Here is a 17784-nt window from a genome sequence, read left to right as displayed (position 1 = left end):
CTCTCCGTGCGTTTGGTACCACCATTAATTGAGCTATTCCCAGCAAGTTCAGTTTTAGGCATCATACATATATCTATCAGTTTAATTAGAGTCTTTGTTGTTTGTGTTTGCTCCTCGTCAGTGTTTCTTTGCTGTTGTTGTAATATGTAAACCTAGAAGTTCCATATCAAGTTTGTTGTATGTGTGCTAAATTTGAAGTCTGTTTTCGAACTCATTTCATCTATATGAAATTGTGAACTATTTAGAGTTTTAGACTGCTACTATATAGGTTGTTTAAATTATTTGTATGAATTTCTGCTGTAAATTATAATTCCGACTTTGATATTTTCCACCGTGTTGTCAGGGGTGCAGACAACTTCTTATTGTATCGCATTATTGAATATGTCGGTGGCAGAGGAGTTTTTCATGTCTCCCTAGTATGCATTGAGATGAGATAATCTGCAACTGAACATTTGATGTGTTTTCAGGTAGTATACAACAACTAGCAGTGAATGTACGTTGTAGACTGTAACTAGTTTGTGCATCACCATTATTCTTAACTGATGTGTTTTAGTGGCATATACTTACTACATCATTGATGTGGTTGTCGTTGAAACTGAAACTTCCGTATCATGTTTGTTGTATGTGCTTAATTTCAAGGCGTTTTTCAAACTCATTTCATCTATGAAATTGTATTGTATTTAGCTGATACTAGGTACATATATAGGTTGTCTAATTTCTATATGCTTCTCATTTTACTCTTGCTTTCCTAGTATTTGAAATATGTGTATGATTTTCTGTTGTAAATTCTAATTCAGATTTTGATATTTTCTGCCGTATTTTTACTAGTCCACAAAATTTCTGATTGTATCGTATGATTGTATCTATCACTGGCAGAGGTGTTTTTCATGTCTCCCCTGTTTGCATTCAGATGAGATGATCTGCAACTGAATATTTGATGTGTGCTCAGGTGTAGAGATCAACTAGTACTGATTGTATGTTGAGCACTCTAGTCTTTATTAGATGAGCCTTCTTCACTTCTCAGCCAAATGTTTGATGTGTTTTAGCGTTCTCCATTTATGCCACTGGAGAAACCTCACTTTGTTGAATACAAGATCATAAATGGGCACACTGCGGCTGGTTTAACGATGTGAGCCGGACAAAGCAAATCGAAGTTATGCTATTATATTGGGCTTCATTATCTTGCCGTTACATCTGAGCTCTACGTATATTTACTATGCCCTCTTGGCACTGTAAATTGTATCTAGGAAGTGCATATGTACATAGCCAGAGCAGACTGAGTCAGACAAAATGGGACAGGCTGGTTCACTTAGGAGAACATTTCCAATGTTCATATATAACCAATAACTTGTTATTTTATATAACATGGAATTTTTTTTTTGTGCATTGACTGTGATCCACAAGACCAGCGAAATGAAAGAAGGGGTCCAGGCATGAACATAGGCAAAAGTTTATGTTTTCTTGTTAGTACTCCCTCTATCTCAAAACGTTAGTATCAAAAAACGTCTTATCGGAGTAGCATTTAAACGATCATTAATGCATCTCACTAGTTTAATCATCATTCATCGACTTGTCTTCGGATGTCATGTGGTGAGCCTCAGTGCCATGATTTAATTTTGCCTGCTATCTTCTAATCCTCCAACCCAAGATGGGGAACCTACACCCGATTGATAAATCTCTTTTGTTGATGTAGTACGGCTGGCATGCCACCACCATGTAATCCCACTATTTCTATTGCTATTTGACTAAGGCGTGCAAACAAAGAGAATGCCGTGGCCAAGAGCATAGTGCAATTCAATCAACGAAAGCTAGATGGTTCATATTCACTGCAAACCAAGTTATATATTTGTCGTGTTGTTGCTAATGGGATTCACAAAACACCTCTGCTAGCACAACATCGGCGGGATCCGAGGAAGAGGAAATCAGCCGCAATTGAGGTTGAGGGCTAACTAGCTCCGGTGCCACAAGAACAAAGACGGTTGTTATTGGATCTGGACACCACCGACTAAGAGACAGATGTGACGCCAGATGAGAATAGAGGACACCAAAACCAAGGACGACAGTGTGAAGCGGCGCAGGAAGGCCGCAAGGAGTGCATTCTGTCAGGGACTAAAGAGAGCAGAAAACAAAACTGTGGAGGCAGCAGGAGCAGCGTAGATAGAGTGAACTCACATATGTGGTTGCACTGGACGAAGGCGCACAGCTCACGGAAGTAACCTTTGCAAAGTGGTCAACCATGTCATTGTGCAATCTAACCGCTGCAATTACACACCTGTGTGAACTGCCATGCAGCATCTGCCATGATCAGGGGCCACTACCCAACATCCTTTGCATGAGTAGATACGGGCACCACCATGTTTGTGTTGGGGAACGTTGCAGAAAACAAAAAAAAATTCCTACGTTTCACCAAGATCAATCTATGGAGTCAACTAGCAATGAGAGGAGAGTGCATCTACATACCCTTGTAGATCGCGCGCGGAAGCGTTCAAGAGAACGGGGATGATGGAGTCGTACTCGCCGTGATCCAAATCACCGATGACCAAGTGCCGAACGGACGGCACCTCCGCGTTCAACACACGTACGGAGCGGATGACGTCTCCTCCTTCTTGATCCAGCAAGGGGGAAGGAGAGGTTGATGAAGATCCAGCAGCACGACGGCGTGGTGGTGGATGCAGTAGTGATCGCAGCAGGGCTTCGCCGAGCTTTTGCGAGAGGGAGAGGTGTAGCAGGGGAGAGGGAGGCGCCAAGACTTGAGGTGCGGCTGCTCTCCCTCCCCCCCTTTATATAGGCCCCCTAGGGGGGTGCGCCGGCCCTAGGAGATGGGATCTCCTAGGGGGGCGGCGGCCAAGGGGGTAGAGTACCCCCCCAAGGCAAGTGGAGGCGCCCCCTACCCTAGGGTTCCCAACCCTAGGCGCATGGGGGGCCCAAGGGGGGGGGGCGCACCAGCCCACTATGGGCTGGTTCCCCTCCCCACTTCAGCACATGGGGCCCTTCAAGATGGGTGGCCCCACCCGGTGGACCCCCGGGACCCATCCGGTGGTCCCGGTACAATACCGGTGACCCCGAAACTTTCCCGATGGCCGAAACTACACTTCCTATATATAATTCTTCACCTCCGGACAATTCCGGAACTCCTCGTGACGTCCAAGATCTCATCCGGGACTCCGAACAACTTTCGGATTACTGCATACTCATATCTATACAACCCTAGCGTCACCGAACCTTAAGTGTGTAGACCCCACGGGTTCGGGAGACAAGCAGACATGACCGAGACGACTCTCTGGTCAATAACCAACAGCGGGATCTGGATACCCATGTTGGCTCCCACATGCTCCTCGATGATCTCATCGGATGAACCATGATGTCGAGGACCTAATCAATCCCGTACTCAATTCCCTTTGTCAATCTGTACGTTACTTGCCCCAGACTCGATCGTCGGTATCCCAATACCTTGTTCAGTCTCGTTACCGGCAAGTCACTTTACTCATACCGTAATGCATGATCCCATGATCAACCACTTGATCACATTGAGCTCATTACGATGATGCATTACCGAGTGGGCCCAGAGATACCTCTCCGTCATACGGAGTGACAAATCCCAGTCTCGATTCGTGCCAACCCAACAGACACTTTCGGAGATACCTGTAATGTACCTTTATAGCCACCCAGTTACGTTGTGATGTTTGGCACACCCAAGGCACTCCTACGGTATCTGGGAGTTGCACAATCTCATGGTCTAAGGAAATGATACTTGACATCCAGAAAAGCTACAGCAAACGAACTACACGATCTTTGTGCTATGCTTAGGTTTGGGTCTTGTCCATCACATCATTCTCCTAATGATGTGATCCTGTTATCAATGACATCCCCATGTCCATAGTCAGGAAACCATGACTATCTGTTGATCAACGAGCTAGTCAACTAGAGGCTGACTAGGGACACATTGTGGTCTATGTATTCACACATGTATTACGATTTCCGGATAATACAATTATAGCATGAATAATAGACAATTATCATGAACAAGGAAATATAATAATCATTTTATTATTGCCTCTAGGGCATATTTCCAACAGTCTCCCACTTGCACTAGAGTCAATCATCTAGTTACATTGTGATGAACCGAACACCCATGGAATTCTGGTGTTGATCATGTTTTGCTCTAGGGAGAGGTTTAGTCAACGGATCTGCTACATTCAGGTCCGTATGTACTTTACAAATCTCTGTGTCTCCATTTTGAACACTTTCACGAATGGAGTTGAAGCGACGCTTGATATGCATGGTCTTCATGTGAAACCTGGGCTCCTTGGCAAGGGCAATAGCTCCAGTGTTGTCACAGAAGAGAGTCATCGGGCCTGACGCATTGGGTATGACTCCTAGGTCGGTAATGAACTCCTTCACTCAGACTGCTTCGTGTGCTGCCTCTGAGGCTGCCATGTACTCCGCTTCACATGTAGTCCCGCCACAATGCTTTGCTTGCAACTGCACCAACTTACTGCCCCACCATTCAAAATATACACGTATCCAGTTTGTGACTTAGAGTCATCCAGATCTGTGTCGAAGGTAGCATCGACGTAACCCTTTACGACGAGTTCTTCGTCACCTCCATAAACGAGAAACATTTCCTTAGTCCTTTTCAGGTACTTCAGGATATTTTTGACTGCTGTCCAGTGTTCCATGCCGGGATTACTTTGGTACCTTCCTACCAAACTCACGGCAAGGTTTACATCAGGTCTGGTACACAGCATAGCATACATGATAGACCCTATGGCCGAGGCATAGGGGACGACACTCATCTTTTCTCTATCTTCTACCGTGGTCGGGCATTGAGCCAAGCTCAATCTCGTACCTTGCAATACAGGCAAGAACCCCTTCTTTGACTGATCCGTTTTGAACTTCTTCAAAATCTTGTCAAGGTACGTACTCTGTGAAAGACCAATGAGGCGTCTCGATCTATCTCTATAGATCTTGATGCCTAATATATAAGCAGCTTCTCCAAGGTCCTTCATTGAAAAACACTTGTTCAAATAGGCCTTTATGCTTTCCAAGAATTCTATATCATTTCCCATCAACAGTATGTCATCCACATACAATATGAGAAATGCTACAGAGCTCCCACCCACTTTCTTGTAAATGCAGGCTTCTCCATAAGTCTGCATAAACCCAAACACTTTGATCATCTCATCAAAGCGAATGTTCCAACTCCGAGATGCTTGCACCAGCCCATAAATCGAGCATTGGAGCTTGCACACCTTGTCAGCATTCTTAGGATCGACAAAACCTTCCGGCTGCATCATATACAATTCTTCCTTAAGGAAACCATTAAGGAATGCCGTTTTGACGTCCATTTGCCATATCTCATAATCATAGAATGCGGCAACTGCTAACATGATTCGGACGGACTTCAGCTTCGCTACGGGTGAGAAAGTCTCATCGTAGTCAACCCCTTGAACTTGTCGATAACCCTTAGCGACAAGCCAAGATTTATAGATGGTCACATTACCATCCGCGTCTGTCTTCTTCTTAAAGATCCATTTATTTTCTATGGCTCGCCGATCAACGGGCAAGTCAGTCAAAGTCCATACTTCGTTTTCATACATGGATCCTATCTCGGATTTCATGGCTTCCAGCCATTTGTCAGAATCCGGGCCCGCCATCGCTTCTTCATAGTTCGAAGGTTCACTGTTGTCTAACAACACGATTTCCATGACAGGGTTGCCCTACCACTTTGGTGCGGAACGTGTCCTTGTGGACCTATGAAGTTCAGTAGGAGCTTGATCCGAAGTATCTTGATCATCATCATTAACTTCCTCTCTAATCAGTGCAGGCACCACAGGAACATTTCCCTGAGCTGCACTACTCTCAAGAGGAATTACTTCATCAAACTCTAATTTCCTCCCACTTACTTCTTTCGAGAGAAACTCCTTCTCTAGAAAGGATCCATTCTTGGCAACGAAGATCTTGCCTTCGGATCTGAGGTAGAAGGTATACCCAACAGTTTCTTTAGGGTATCCTATGAAGACGCATTTTTCCGACTTGGGTTCGAGCTTTTCAGGTTGAAGTTTCTTGACATAAGCATCGCATCCCCAAACTTTTAGAAACGATAGCTTAGGTTTCTTCCCAAACCATAATTCATACGGTGTCGTCTCAACGGATTTCGACGGAGCCCTATTTAAGGTGAATGCGGCAGTCTCTAAAGCATAGCCCCAAAATGATAGCGGTAAATCGGTAAGAGACATCATAGATCGCACCATATCTAATAGAGTGCGATTACGATGTTCGGATACACCATTACGCTGAGGTGTTCCAGGCGGCGTGAGTTGTGAAACTATTCCACATTTTCTTAAGTGTGTGCCAAATTCGTGACTCAAGTATTCTCCCCCCCGATTTGATCGCAAGAACTTGATTTTCCTGTCACGTTGATTCTCAACCTCACTCTGAAATTCCTTGAACTTTTCAAAGGTCTCAGACTTGTGTTTCATTAAGTAGACATACCCATATCTACTCAAGTCATCAGTGAGGGTGAGAACATAATGATAGCCACCGCGAGCCTCAACACTCATTGGACCGCACACATCAGTATGTATGATTTCTAATAAGTTGGTTGCTCGCTCCATTGTTCCTGAGAATGGAGTCTTGGTCATTTTACCCATGAGGCATGGTTCACACGTGTCAAATGATTCGTAATCAAGAGACTCTAAAAGTCCATCTGCATGGTGCTTCTTCATGCGTTTGACACCTATGTGACCAAGGCGGCAGTGCCACAAGTATGTGGGACTATCATTATCAACCTTACATCTTTTGGTATTCACACTATGAATATGTGTAGCATTATGCTCGAGATTCATTAAGAATAAACCATTCACCATCGGAGCATGACCATAAAACATATCTCTCATATAAATAGAACAACCATTATTCTCTGATTTAAATGAGTAGCCATCTCGTATTAAACGAGATCCTGATACAATGTTCATGCTCAAAGCTGGCACTAAATAACAACTATTGAGGTTTAAAACTAATCCCATAGGTAAATGTAGTGGTAGCGTGCCGATGGCGATCACATCGACCTTGGAACCATTCCCGACACGCATCGTCACCTCGTCCTTCGCCAGTCTCCGCTTATTCTACAGCTCCTGCTTTGAGTTACAAATGTGAGCAACCGCACCGGTATCAAATACCCAGGAGCTACTACGAGTACTGGTAAGGTACACATCAATTACATGTATATCACATATACCTTTTGTGATGCCGGCCTTCTTGTCCGCTAAGTATTTGGGGCAGTTTCGCTTCCAGTGACCACTTCCCTTGCAATAAAAGCACTCAGTCTCGGGCTTGGGTCCATGCTTTGGCTTCTTCCCGGCAGCTTGCTTACCGGGCGCGGCAACTCCCTTGCCGTATTTCTTGAAGTTCTTCTTACCCTTGCCTTTCTTGAACTTAGTGGTTTTATTCACCATCAACACTTGATGTTCCTTTTTGACTTCTACCTCTGCTGATTTCAGCATTGCAAATACTCCAGGAATGGTCTTTTCCATCCCCTACATATTGAAGTTCATCACAAAGCTCTTGTAGCTTGGTGGAAGCGACTGAAGGATTCTGTCAATAACCGCGTCATCCGGGATATTAACTCCCAGCTGAGTCAAGCGGTTATGCAACCCAGACATTTTGTGTATGTGCTCACTAACAGAACTATTTTCCTCCATCTTACAGCTGAAGAACTTATCGGAGACTTCATATCTCTCGACCCGGGCATGAGCTTGAAAAACCATTTTCAGCTCTTCGAACATCTCATATGCTCCGTGTCTCTCAAAACGCTTTTGGAGCCCCAGTTCTAAGCTGTAAAGCATGCCGCACTGAACGAGGGAGTAATCATCAGCACGTGTCTGCCAAGCGTTCATAACGTCTTGGTTCGGTGGGACGGGTGCGTCACCTAGCGGTGCTTCTAGGACATAATCTTTCTTGGCAGCTATGAGGATGATCCTCACGTTCCAGACCCACTTCGTATAGTTGCTGCCATCGTCTTTCAGCTTGGTTTTCTCTAGGAAGGCGTTGAAGTTGAGGACAACGTTGGCCATTTGATCTACAAGACATATTGTAAAGATTTTAGACTAAGTTCATGATAATTAAGTTCATCTAATCAAATTATTAAATGAACTCCCACTTAGATAAACATCCCTCCAGTCATCTAAGTATAACATGATCTGAGTTGACTAGGCCGTGTCTGATCATCACATGAGACGGACTAGTCAACATCGGTGAACATCTTCATGTTGATCGTATCTTCTATACGACTCATGCTCGACCTTTCGGTCTTCTGTGTTCCGAGGCCATGTCTGTACATGCTAGGCTCGTCAAGTCAACCTAAGTGTATTGCGTGTGTAAATCTATCTTACACCCATTGTATGTGAACGTTGGAATCTATCACACCCGATCATCACGTGGTGCTTCGAAACAACGAACTGTCGCAACGGCGCACAGTTAGGGGGAACACTTTCTTAAAATTATTATGAGGGATCATCTTATTTACTACCGTCGTTCTAAGTAAACAAGATGCAAAAACATGATAAACATCACATGCAATCAAATAATAGTGACATGATATGGCCAATATCATATATCTCCTTTGATCTCCATCTTGGGGCTCCATGATCATCTTGTCACCGGCATGACACCATGATCTCCATCATCATGATCTCCATCATTGTGTCTCCATGAAGTTGCTCGCCAACTATTACTTCTACTACTATGGCTAATGCTTTAGCAATAAAGTAAAGTAATTACATGACGTTTATGTTGACACGCAGGTCATAAATAAATAAAGACAACTCCTATGGCTCCTGCCGGTTGTCATACTCATCGACATGCAAGTCGTGATCCCTATTACAAGAACATGATCAATCTCATACATCACATATATCATTCATCATTCATCACAACTTTTGGCCATATCACATCACAAAACACTTGCTGCAAAAACAAGTTAGACGTCCTCTAATTGTTGTTGCAAGTTTTTACGTGGCTGCTATAGGTTTCTAGCAAGAACGTTTCTTACCTACGCCAAAACCACAACGTGAATTGCCAATTTCTATTTACCCTTCATAAGGACCCTGTTCATCGAATCCGATCTGACTAAAGTGGGAGAGACAGACACCCGCCAGCCACCTTATGCAACAAGTGCATGTCAATCGGTGGAACCGGTCTCACGTAAGCGTACGTGTAAGGTTGGTCCGGGCCGCTTCACCCCACGATGCCGCCGAATCAAGATAAGACTAGTAACGGCAAGCAAATTGACAATATCGATGCCCACAACTACTTTGTGTTCTACTCGTGCATAGTAACTACGCATAGACCTAGCTCATGATACCACTATTGGGGAACGTTGCAGAAAACAAAAAAAATTCCTACGTTTCACCAAGATCACTCTATGGAGTCAACTAGCAATGAGAGGAGAGTGCATCTACATACCCTTGTAGATCGCGCGCGGAAGCGTTCAAGAGAACGGGGATGATGGAGTCGTACTCGCCGTGATCCAAATCACCGATGACCAAGTGCCGAACGGACGGCACCTCCGCGTTCAACACACGTACGGAGTGGATGACGTCTCCTCCTTCTTGATCCAGCAAGGGGGAAGGAGAGGTTGATGAAGATCCAGCAGCACGACGGCATGGTGGTGGATTGAGCAGTGATCGCAGCAGGGCTTTGCCGAGTTTCTGCGAGAGGGAGAGGTGTAGCAGGGGAGAGGGAGGCTCCAAGACTTGAGGTGCGGCTGCCCTCCCTCCCCCCTTTATATAGGCCCCCTAGGGGGGTGAGCCGGCCCTAGGAGATGGGATCTCCTAGGGGGGTGGCAGCCAAGGGGGTAGAGTACCCCCCAAGGCAAGTGGAGGCGCCCCCTCCCCCTAGGGTTCCCAACCCTAGGCGCATGGGGGGCCCAAGGGGGGGGGGCGCACCAGCCCACTATGGGCTGGTTCCCCTCCCCACTTCAGCCCATGGGGCCCTCCGGGATGGGTGGCCCCACCCGATGGACCCCCGGGACCCATCCGGTGGTCCCGGTACAATACCGGTGACCCCGAAACTTTCCCGATGGCTAAAACTACACTTCCTATATATAATTCTTCACCTCCGGAAAATTATAGAACTCCTCGTGACATCCACGATCTCATCAGGGACTCCGAACAGCTTTCGGATTACTGCATACTCATATCTATACAACCCGAGCGTCACCGAACCTTAGGTTTGTAGACCCTACGGGTTCGGGAGACAAGCAGACATGACCGAGACGACTCTCTGGTCAATAACCAACAGCGGGATCTGGATACCCATGTTGGCTCCAACATGCTCCTCGATGATCTCATCGGATGAACCACGATGTCGAGGACCTAATCAATCCCGTACTCAATTCCCTTCGTCAATCGGTACATTACTTGCCCGAGACTCGATCCTCGGTATCCCAATACCTTGTTCAGTCTCGTTACCGGCAAGTCACTTTACTCGTACCATAATGCATGATCCCGTGATCAACCACTTGATCACATTGAGCTCATTATGATGATGCATTACCAAGTGGGCCCAGAGATACCTCTCCGTCATACGGAGTGACAAATCCCAGTCTCGATTCGTGCCAACCCAACAGACACTTTCGGAGATACCTGTAATGTACCTTTATAGCCACCCAGTTACGTTGTGACGTTTGGCACACCCAAGGCACTCCTACGGTATCTGGGAGTTGCACAATCTCATGGTCTAAGGAAATGATACTTGACATCCAGAAAAGGTACATCAAACGAACTACACGATCTTTGTGCTATGCTTAGGTTTGGGTCTTGTCCATCACATCATTCTCCTAATGATGTGATCCCGTTATCAATGACATCCCCATGTCCATAGCCAGGAAACCATGACTATCTGTTGATCAACAAGCTAGTCAACTAGAGGCTGACTAGGGACACATTGTGGTCTATGTATTCACACATGTATTACGATTTCCGGATAATTGTCACACCCTAGCTAGTTCCAGCATTAGAATGTGCATCATGTTTAAATTTCTTTTAAATTTGAAATGGGGAAGGCAGAAACCCGCAACACCCCCCTGGAAACAACTAGGGTTTACTAAAAATATTTTCAATGAACCTGAAATGCCCTTCTAAAAAGTTCACCCTCTTTGTCTTAGGTTAGAACCTCTGACAAAATTGGTGCACATTTTTCTAGGTCAACAGAAGGTCATTGAATTAAATCATAAGTATTTCAATTTGGGCATTTAAATGCTATTAAATAATTTAAATGCTCAAATAATTCTGGGAATAAATGTTTCCTGTTGGAAATAATCTAAACAGAGGCCACATTTATTTCCAGGATTTTTGAAAATGTTTTAGTATTTTATTTAAAGCTAAACAGTTGCAGTTTAATAGAAAACAGAAACTAAATAAAAAAAGAGAGAGAAGAAAGCCCACCTGGGCCTTACCTATGCTGGCCCAGCCACCTGGCTCGGCCCAGCCTGCTGGCGCTGCCAGTCGTCGTCCTCCTCGCGCCAGAAGGATGCGGAGCACGTGGTCGGCGCCCGCGGCCACACGCCGGCCACCTCCTACTTCCGCCGACGCCCGGGAGACGCCCTGAAGTGCCACGCGACCCCCACGTCTCCCTCTCGCACTCTCTCACTCTTCCCCTCGTCTCCCTCTCTCTCTCCCGCGACGGCCGAGCGCGTACCTCGCTGCCGATCGCCGTAGTTGCCACCACAGACACCCCCTCGCCCCTCCGACGAGCCCATTTGCTCCGCCTCGACTCCCTCGTCCTCCCCACCGAGCCACGCATCGCCGCCTTCGCCCTCGTCTTCAACCTCGGGCACCCGAGCCATCTCCGGTCGAATTTGCCGCCGCCAGGACCTCCCAGAGCCTGCTGACCCCCTCTCCGACTCCGCCGTGAGCCCCTCTTCCTTTCCCCCTAGTTCCCGTGCTCGATTACGCCTCGTAGCCACCGCTCCCTCCGAGCCCGAGCGCTCCTCGCCGCCGGCCATGTCACCGTCGTGGCTACGGCCGTGTAAGCACGCGTCCGAGCGCCTCACCGTGCTCAGTGCAGCACCAGGAACCTGTAGCCACCCCCAGTTCTCCCTCCCGTGCACCGTAGCGTCGATTCCGACCTCGCCCGAACTCCGGCCGCCGCCACGAGCTCGATTCTGGCGAGCTCGCTCCACCCCAGCTCCTCCCACTTGCCCCACTAGATGCGCACGAGCCCCAGCTACGCGTAGCACGTCTCTTGCCATCGATTTGGTCACCGAAGGACCAAATCCGAAGCCCTCCGCCGTCTCGGGCCTCGCCGGCATCGAGCCGCCGGCGAGTTGACCCAGTTTGACCCCTGGGTGGGCCCAGGAAGACCCTCCCTGAGTCTATGACAGGTGGGTCCGGTTGGCTAACTAAATTAGGATTAGTCTTAATTAATTTTAATTAAATCAGTCACTGACATGTGGGCCCAGGCCCCACTGACAACTAATTAGTGTTAATCTAATTTTGCTAATTAGCTGAGAGGCTGACAGAAGGGGCCCACCAGTCAGGTTTGACCTCGGCTGGCGCCTTTGACCTGCTGACGTCACCCTGACGTAATGCCGATGCAGTAATTGATTTTCTGGATTTATTCTTATTCAGGAAATTCCAGAAAATAGTTCAAACTTCAAAAATTCATAGAAATTCAACCATAGCTCGAAATGAGATAAATTATATATGAAAAATTATCAGAAAAATTCATTCTATCCATCTCTAATGGTTTCATGCACGACAAAACAAGTTTACCTTGCTGTTTAGGCAGAATAAGGAAATGCACTATAAATGCCATGTTTAATGAGCTAATATTTGAATCTTTGATTCAAATGAGTTCATTCCTTTCTGTTATAACTTGCATTAGGCCAAGACACATTCATATTGCCATGTCATAGCATGCATCATATTGTTGCATATCATCATGTGTTGATTGTGTTTCGATGTGTTCTTCGTGGTAGGTTCTGCCTCCGAGGATATTCACGAGTATCCAACTGAAGGGCAGTATCCCACTACCACTCCATCAGGCAAGCAACCATTGATCATTCCGATACAAACCCATGTTCTCGCTTCTGCTCTTGTTTACTGCATTAAGACAACGCGATTCAAATTGCTGTGTGCTACGGTAGTTGAACCCTTATCCTCTGCATGACCTGTCATTGCCACAGTAACTAGATGAAACCCACTAGCATGTGTAGGAGTTGATTGAGCCATGTATGTGATTCTTACCTTGCTATGCCTGCTATGCTTAGAGTTGTGTCAGGTCTGGTTCATCTGGGAGATGGGCTAGAGTGAAATGCTTATGCCGGTAATGTGAGTGATGCGTTGAACATGTTTTGGTAAAGGTATCGATGAGAGGCCATGTAGGAGTACATGGTGGGTTGTTTCATTGAGGCCGTCCCTAAGAACTGAGATCTGTATGCGTGATTTAAGATTCAGCTACTACCACACATTGGGCCCTGAAATATGACCCCGCTCGACTTACTGACCCCTCTCGCCTCTGTCCAGGAGTTGCAACTAGTTTCTGGTGTTTGTAGGACATGTGTTGGCGGCCGTGCGTAGCGCTGACCCTAGGGGTGGGCTATGTTGCGGTAGATACACCATGGCACGGTGTACCGAGTCACCCGTTTGGTGTCACGGGAACCCTGTTCACATCGTTTGGGGCCGTTGAGGACACCCCGGCTGGATTTCCTTGCGGATGGAACCTGAATAGGCGATAAACCTGGACTAGAGACTTGTGAGGTTAGTCAGGTCGTGGTCTACACCCACGTCGGTTTTTGCTTGAAGTCTGCCGAGCACATGTCGTGTGCAGACGCTAAGTGGTGGAAACATGTGTGACGAAGTACACCCCTGCAGGGTATAAAACTATTCGAATAGCCGCGTCCGCGGTAAAGGACTACTTGGTTGCCTATACAGTTCATAGACAAGTTAATGGACACTACTAAAAGACTCAAGAAAAGTGTGAGTATCGAGGATGGCCCTCTCGTAGGATGACGAGGGAGGATCCCCGGTGGAGTATTGTGTTGGTGAGTAGTGGACTCGTGTGCGAAAACTATTTTACTGGTGGAGTTTCGTAGGATAGCTTAGCCAAGAGTCAAAGCTGGCTTGCTGCATTAACCCCACCACCTTCTTGAGAATAAGCATGTATAGTAGGTTCTGATGTAAGACTTGCTGAGTACCTTTGTACTCATGGTTGTTTATTTATCGTTTCCAGACGACAACACCGCCCACCCCGATGGGTTCTATGTAGACCTTGACGTCGACGAGTTACTAGCCACCCAGGTGGTGATCCTGGCCATGGAGGGCCCTATGTAGTTAGACAGGCTTCGAGAAGCCTTCTTTCTTTCTAGAGTCTGTACTCAGACTAGTTGCTTCCGCATGTGCTTGTATGTTTGTATGACTTGAGTGTCGGGTCGTGTGACCCCTATCTGTATGAACTTATTATGTATGGCTCTCTGGAGCCTTTAAATAAAGTACTTGAGTTGTAGAGTTTTGTTGTGATGCCATGTTGTATGTACTCATATCCGGCATATTGTGTGTATGTTTGAAATGCTTGGTATGAGTGGGATCCGACAATCTAGTTGTTTATCCTTGGCAGCCTTTCATATGGGGAAATGTAGTCTAGTGCTCCTCGAGCCATAGTAGTCCGCTACAGCCCGGTTCACCGGAGTCCTGCTAGCCCAGCACTACTGTTCAGGACACTTGACTGGCCGACATGTGTTTCACTTCGTCCCTATGTCTGTCCCTTCGGGGAAATGTCACATGGAGATTTCCGGAGTCCTGCCTAGCCTGCTATAGCCCGGGATTCCCGGAGTCCTGTCAGCCCAGTGCTACAGCCCGGAATCACTCGTTGATGACCGACATGTTCGATGTGATTCATGTATGCCTGTCTCCATAGGTCTGTGCCGCTTTGGGTTCACGCCTAGCCATGTTGGCCCGGGTTCTCTGTCATATGGATGCTAGCGACACTATCATATACGTCAGCCAAAAGGTGCAAACGGTCCCGGGCCATGGTAAGGCGACACCCGTGGAATACCGTGCGTGAGGCTGCAAAGTGATATGAGGTTTTACCGGCTAGATCGATGTGACTTGGAATCGGGGTCCTGACAGCGTTTGCATCAGAGCCGGACTGCCTGTAGGTTCGTTGAGCCAAACTGGTCGATGTCGAGTCTAGAAATGCTCTAGTTATATGTAGGGGAATTGATTGTGGGAGGGAACGCAAGGTTCTTTTACTCCTTTACCTATGCCTCCGATCTGAGTCATTCTCTTCTCGTTCAACGTGGATTAAGGACTAGGCCCTCTTCTTCTATCAAGTTCACGTGTTACTAATCCGTAGTAGCTTATAGGATTGTTGTTACAAGCCCCAGTTCATTTCTACTACTTTAGTATGTTGCTAATTGGATCAGAATCTTGATATGATGTTGTTGAGTGGTATTGCGAACTGTTGTGGATGACTCAAATCTTTTCTGAGCATTTACAGCTGTTATGCTGTCCAATTTTCCCTAGAAATTCTGATGCCTTTGCATTGTGGTTGTGCTTTCAGATGGCCAACCATGTTCAAAATAAAGTGGTTCGCCTGACCCGGTGCCTCGACGTGCCCGGTCATACTGCTATGTTAGTCCGGGTAATGATCGAGACGGGCTACCGTTGGTATCCCGAATACACCGTCGAAGAGCAGTTCCGCGACTTTAATCAAAGTCAATATCTCTGCACCGTCAGGATATTTCCTTCTTATCCTGGATCTACCGAGCCCCTTCATTGTTCCTATGGACTCGGGGTTACTGTTGAGATGGCTGTGCAGGATGCTGCCTATTCCATGATGACCATCTTGCGAGTCCAGACTGGCCTGCTTCGGAACACCGATTTCCGTTACATGCCAGCTTCACTTCCGGGAGCGCAAGGGTATCTTCAGGCTATCTATGCTGACTCCACTCAGGAGGATTCATTAACTCGTACCACTGCCGAGATGCTCGAAGATAAGGACTGAGAGAATCGGGCCTTGAGGCTGGAGCTTTTCAATACCCGTGCTGATCATTGGGCCACATTGACTCGGTTTGCACCTGCGGTGCAAGCTGGATGTATGGATACAAGGGATCTGTATCCTGTGAGATCAGCTCTGCCAGACATGGTGGATTGGCGTGATGTGGGAGGCATCACCCCACCCCGTGGCCCCGCAGGCCACCGTTTGTTGGTCCAAGACCTCATCCTAGCCCCCATGGTCCGTAGGCTCCTCAGGACTGTCTGTTCCCGGATGGTCATGTTGAACTTCCAGGCTACGGAGGATGGTCAACACCCGCAGCAACCCTGCTGCCTCGGAGCAGGGGGAAGCCAGTGCAGCTAGGGGTGAAGATATGCCTCACCCGCCTTCTCTGGCCGAAGTAATGTTGGAGGCGGAAAGAAACAAGCATGAGACTAACCGCCTGCTAGAGCGGATTGAGCAGAACACTGCATGCCACCCGCGAAATGACTTGGTGTCAATCAATGACTTTATCAAGCTATACCCGCCAAAGTTTAATCACTCCGTCGAGCCCCTCGACGCGGATGACTGGCTTCGCAGCATCACCCACAAGCTACGTTCTGCCAACGTAGCCGAAGCCGACAAGGTTACCTATGCTGCCTATCATCTCGAAGGCCCTGCTAGCCTTTGGTGGGAAAACTTCGAAGCTATGCGCCCGGTCGGCCAAATCACTTCTTGGGCTGAATTCAGTGAGGCTTTCCGTGAGCATCACACTCCGGAAGGTCTCATGGATCGCAAGAGGGAGGAGTTCTGCAACTTCACCCAAGGAAGACTGACTGTGGATGCTTATAGTCGTGAATTTGGGAATCTGGCACGCTATGCTCCTGAAGAGGTTTCTACTGACACTAAGAAGCAGGCAAGGTTCCGCAAGGGACTTAGCCCTGAGCTTCGCCGCGATCTCCGTCTGCACGAGTGCACATCCTTTCAAAAGCTGGTCAATAAAGCCATCAGCGCTGAGACAGGCCAGACTGATTATGACGCTTCACGCACGCACTTCCGTGATTTTGGCTCTTCATCCGGCTCTGGAGCTCAGAAGCGCCGGGTGTGGATCCCAAGCACGGCACTGCCACCCAGGTTCATCCCGAGGCCATCCTTTGAGGCGCCTCGTCCCAACCAGAAATTTGCACCATCCAAGCCCTATGGTGGCCCCGCTGCTAATGCTGCTCCACGCCTCAATGTGGTGACATGCTTCAAGTGTGGAGAGCCGGGTCACTATAGCCGAGAGTGTCCCCAGAACAACAACCCCAATCAAACTGGAAAATCCGTTGGCCGTGGTAAGCCCGCGGGAAAAACATTCTACGCCAAGCCGGCCACCACTGCACGTGGCCATGTCAATTATGTTTCAGCCGAGGAGGCTCATGAGGATCCTAACATCGTCCTTGGTACGCTCCTTGTTAATTGCCATCCGGCATCTGTTCTTTTTGATACTGGAGCATCTGATTCATTCATATCCGAAAGCTATGCTCGATTGCATAACACGACATTCTGTGACATGCCCACTTCCATGGTAATTCAAACTCCGGGTTCCAAATGGCAAACCTCTAGAGTAAGCCATAGGAACGAAATTCTTGTCGATAGACTTGTCTTCCTTGCATCCTTAATAGCTCTCAAGTCCTCCGACATAAATATCATCTTGGGTATGGACTGGATGTCAGCTCATTATGCTAAGATCGATTGTGCCACTAGAACCGTTCACCTTAGTCACCCATCGGGCAAGACAGTCAATGTCTTAACTCGAGTGGCCAA

The sequence above is a fragment of the Triticum aestivum genome, chromosome 5A, assembly GCF_018294505.1.
Source record: "Triticum aestivum cultivar Chinese Spring chromosome 5A, IWGSC CS RefSeq v2.1, whole genome shotgun sequence".
Taxonomy (NCBI): Eukaryota; Viridiplantae; Streptophyta; class Magnoliopsida; order Poales; family Poaceae; genus Triticum; species Triticum aestivum.
Note: the sequence above shows the minus strand (reverse complement) of the source record.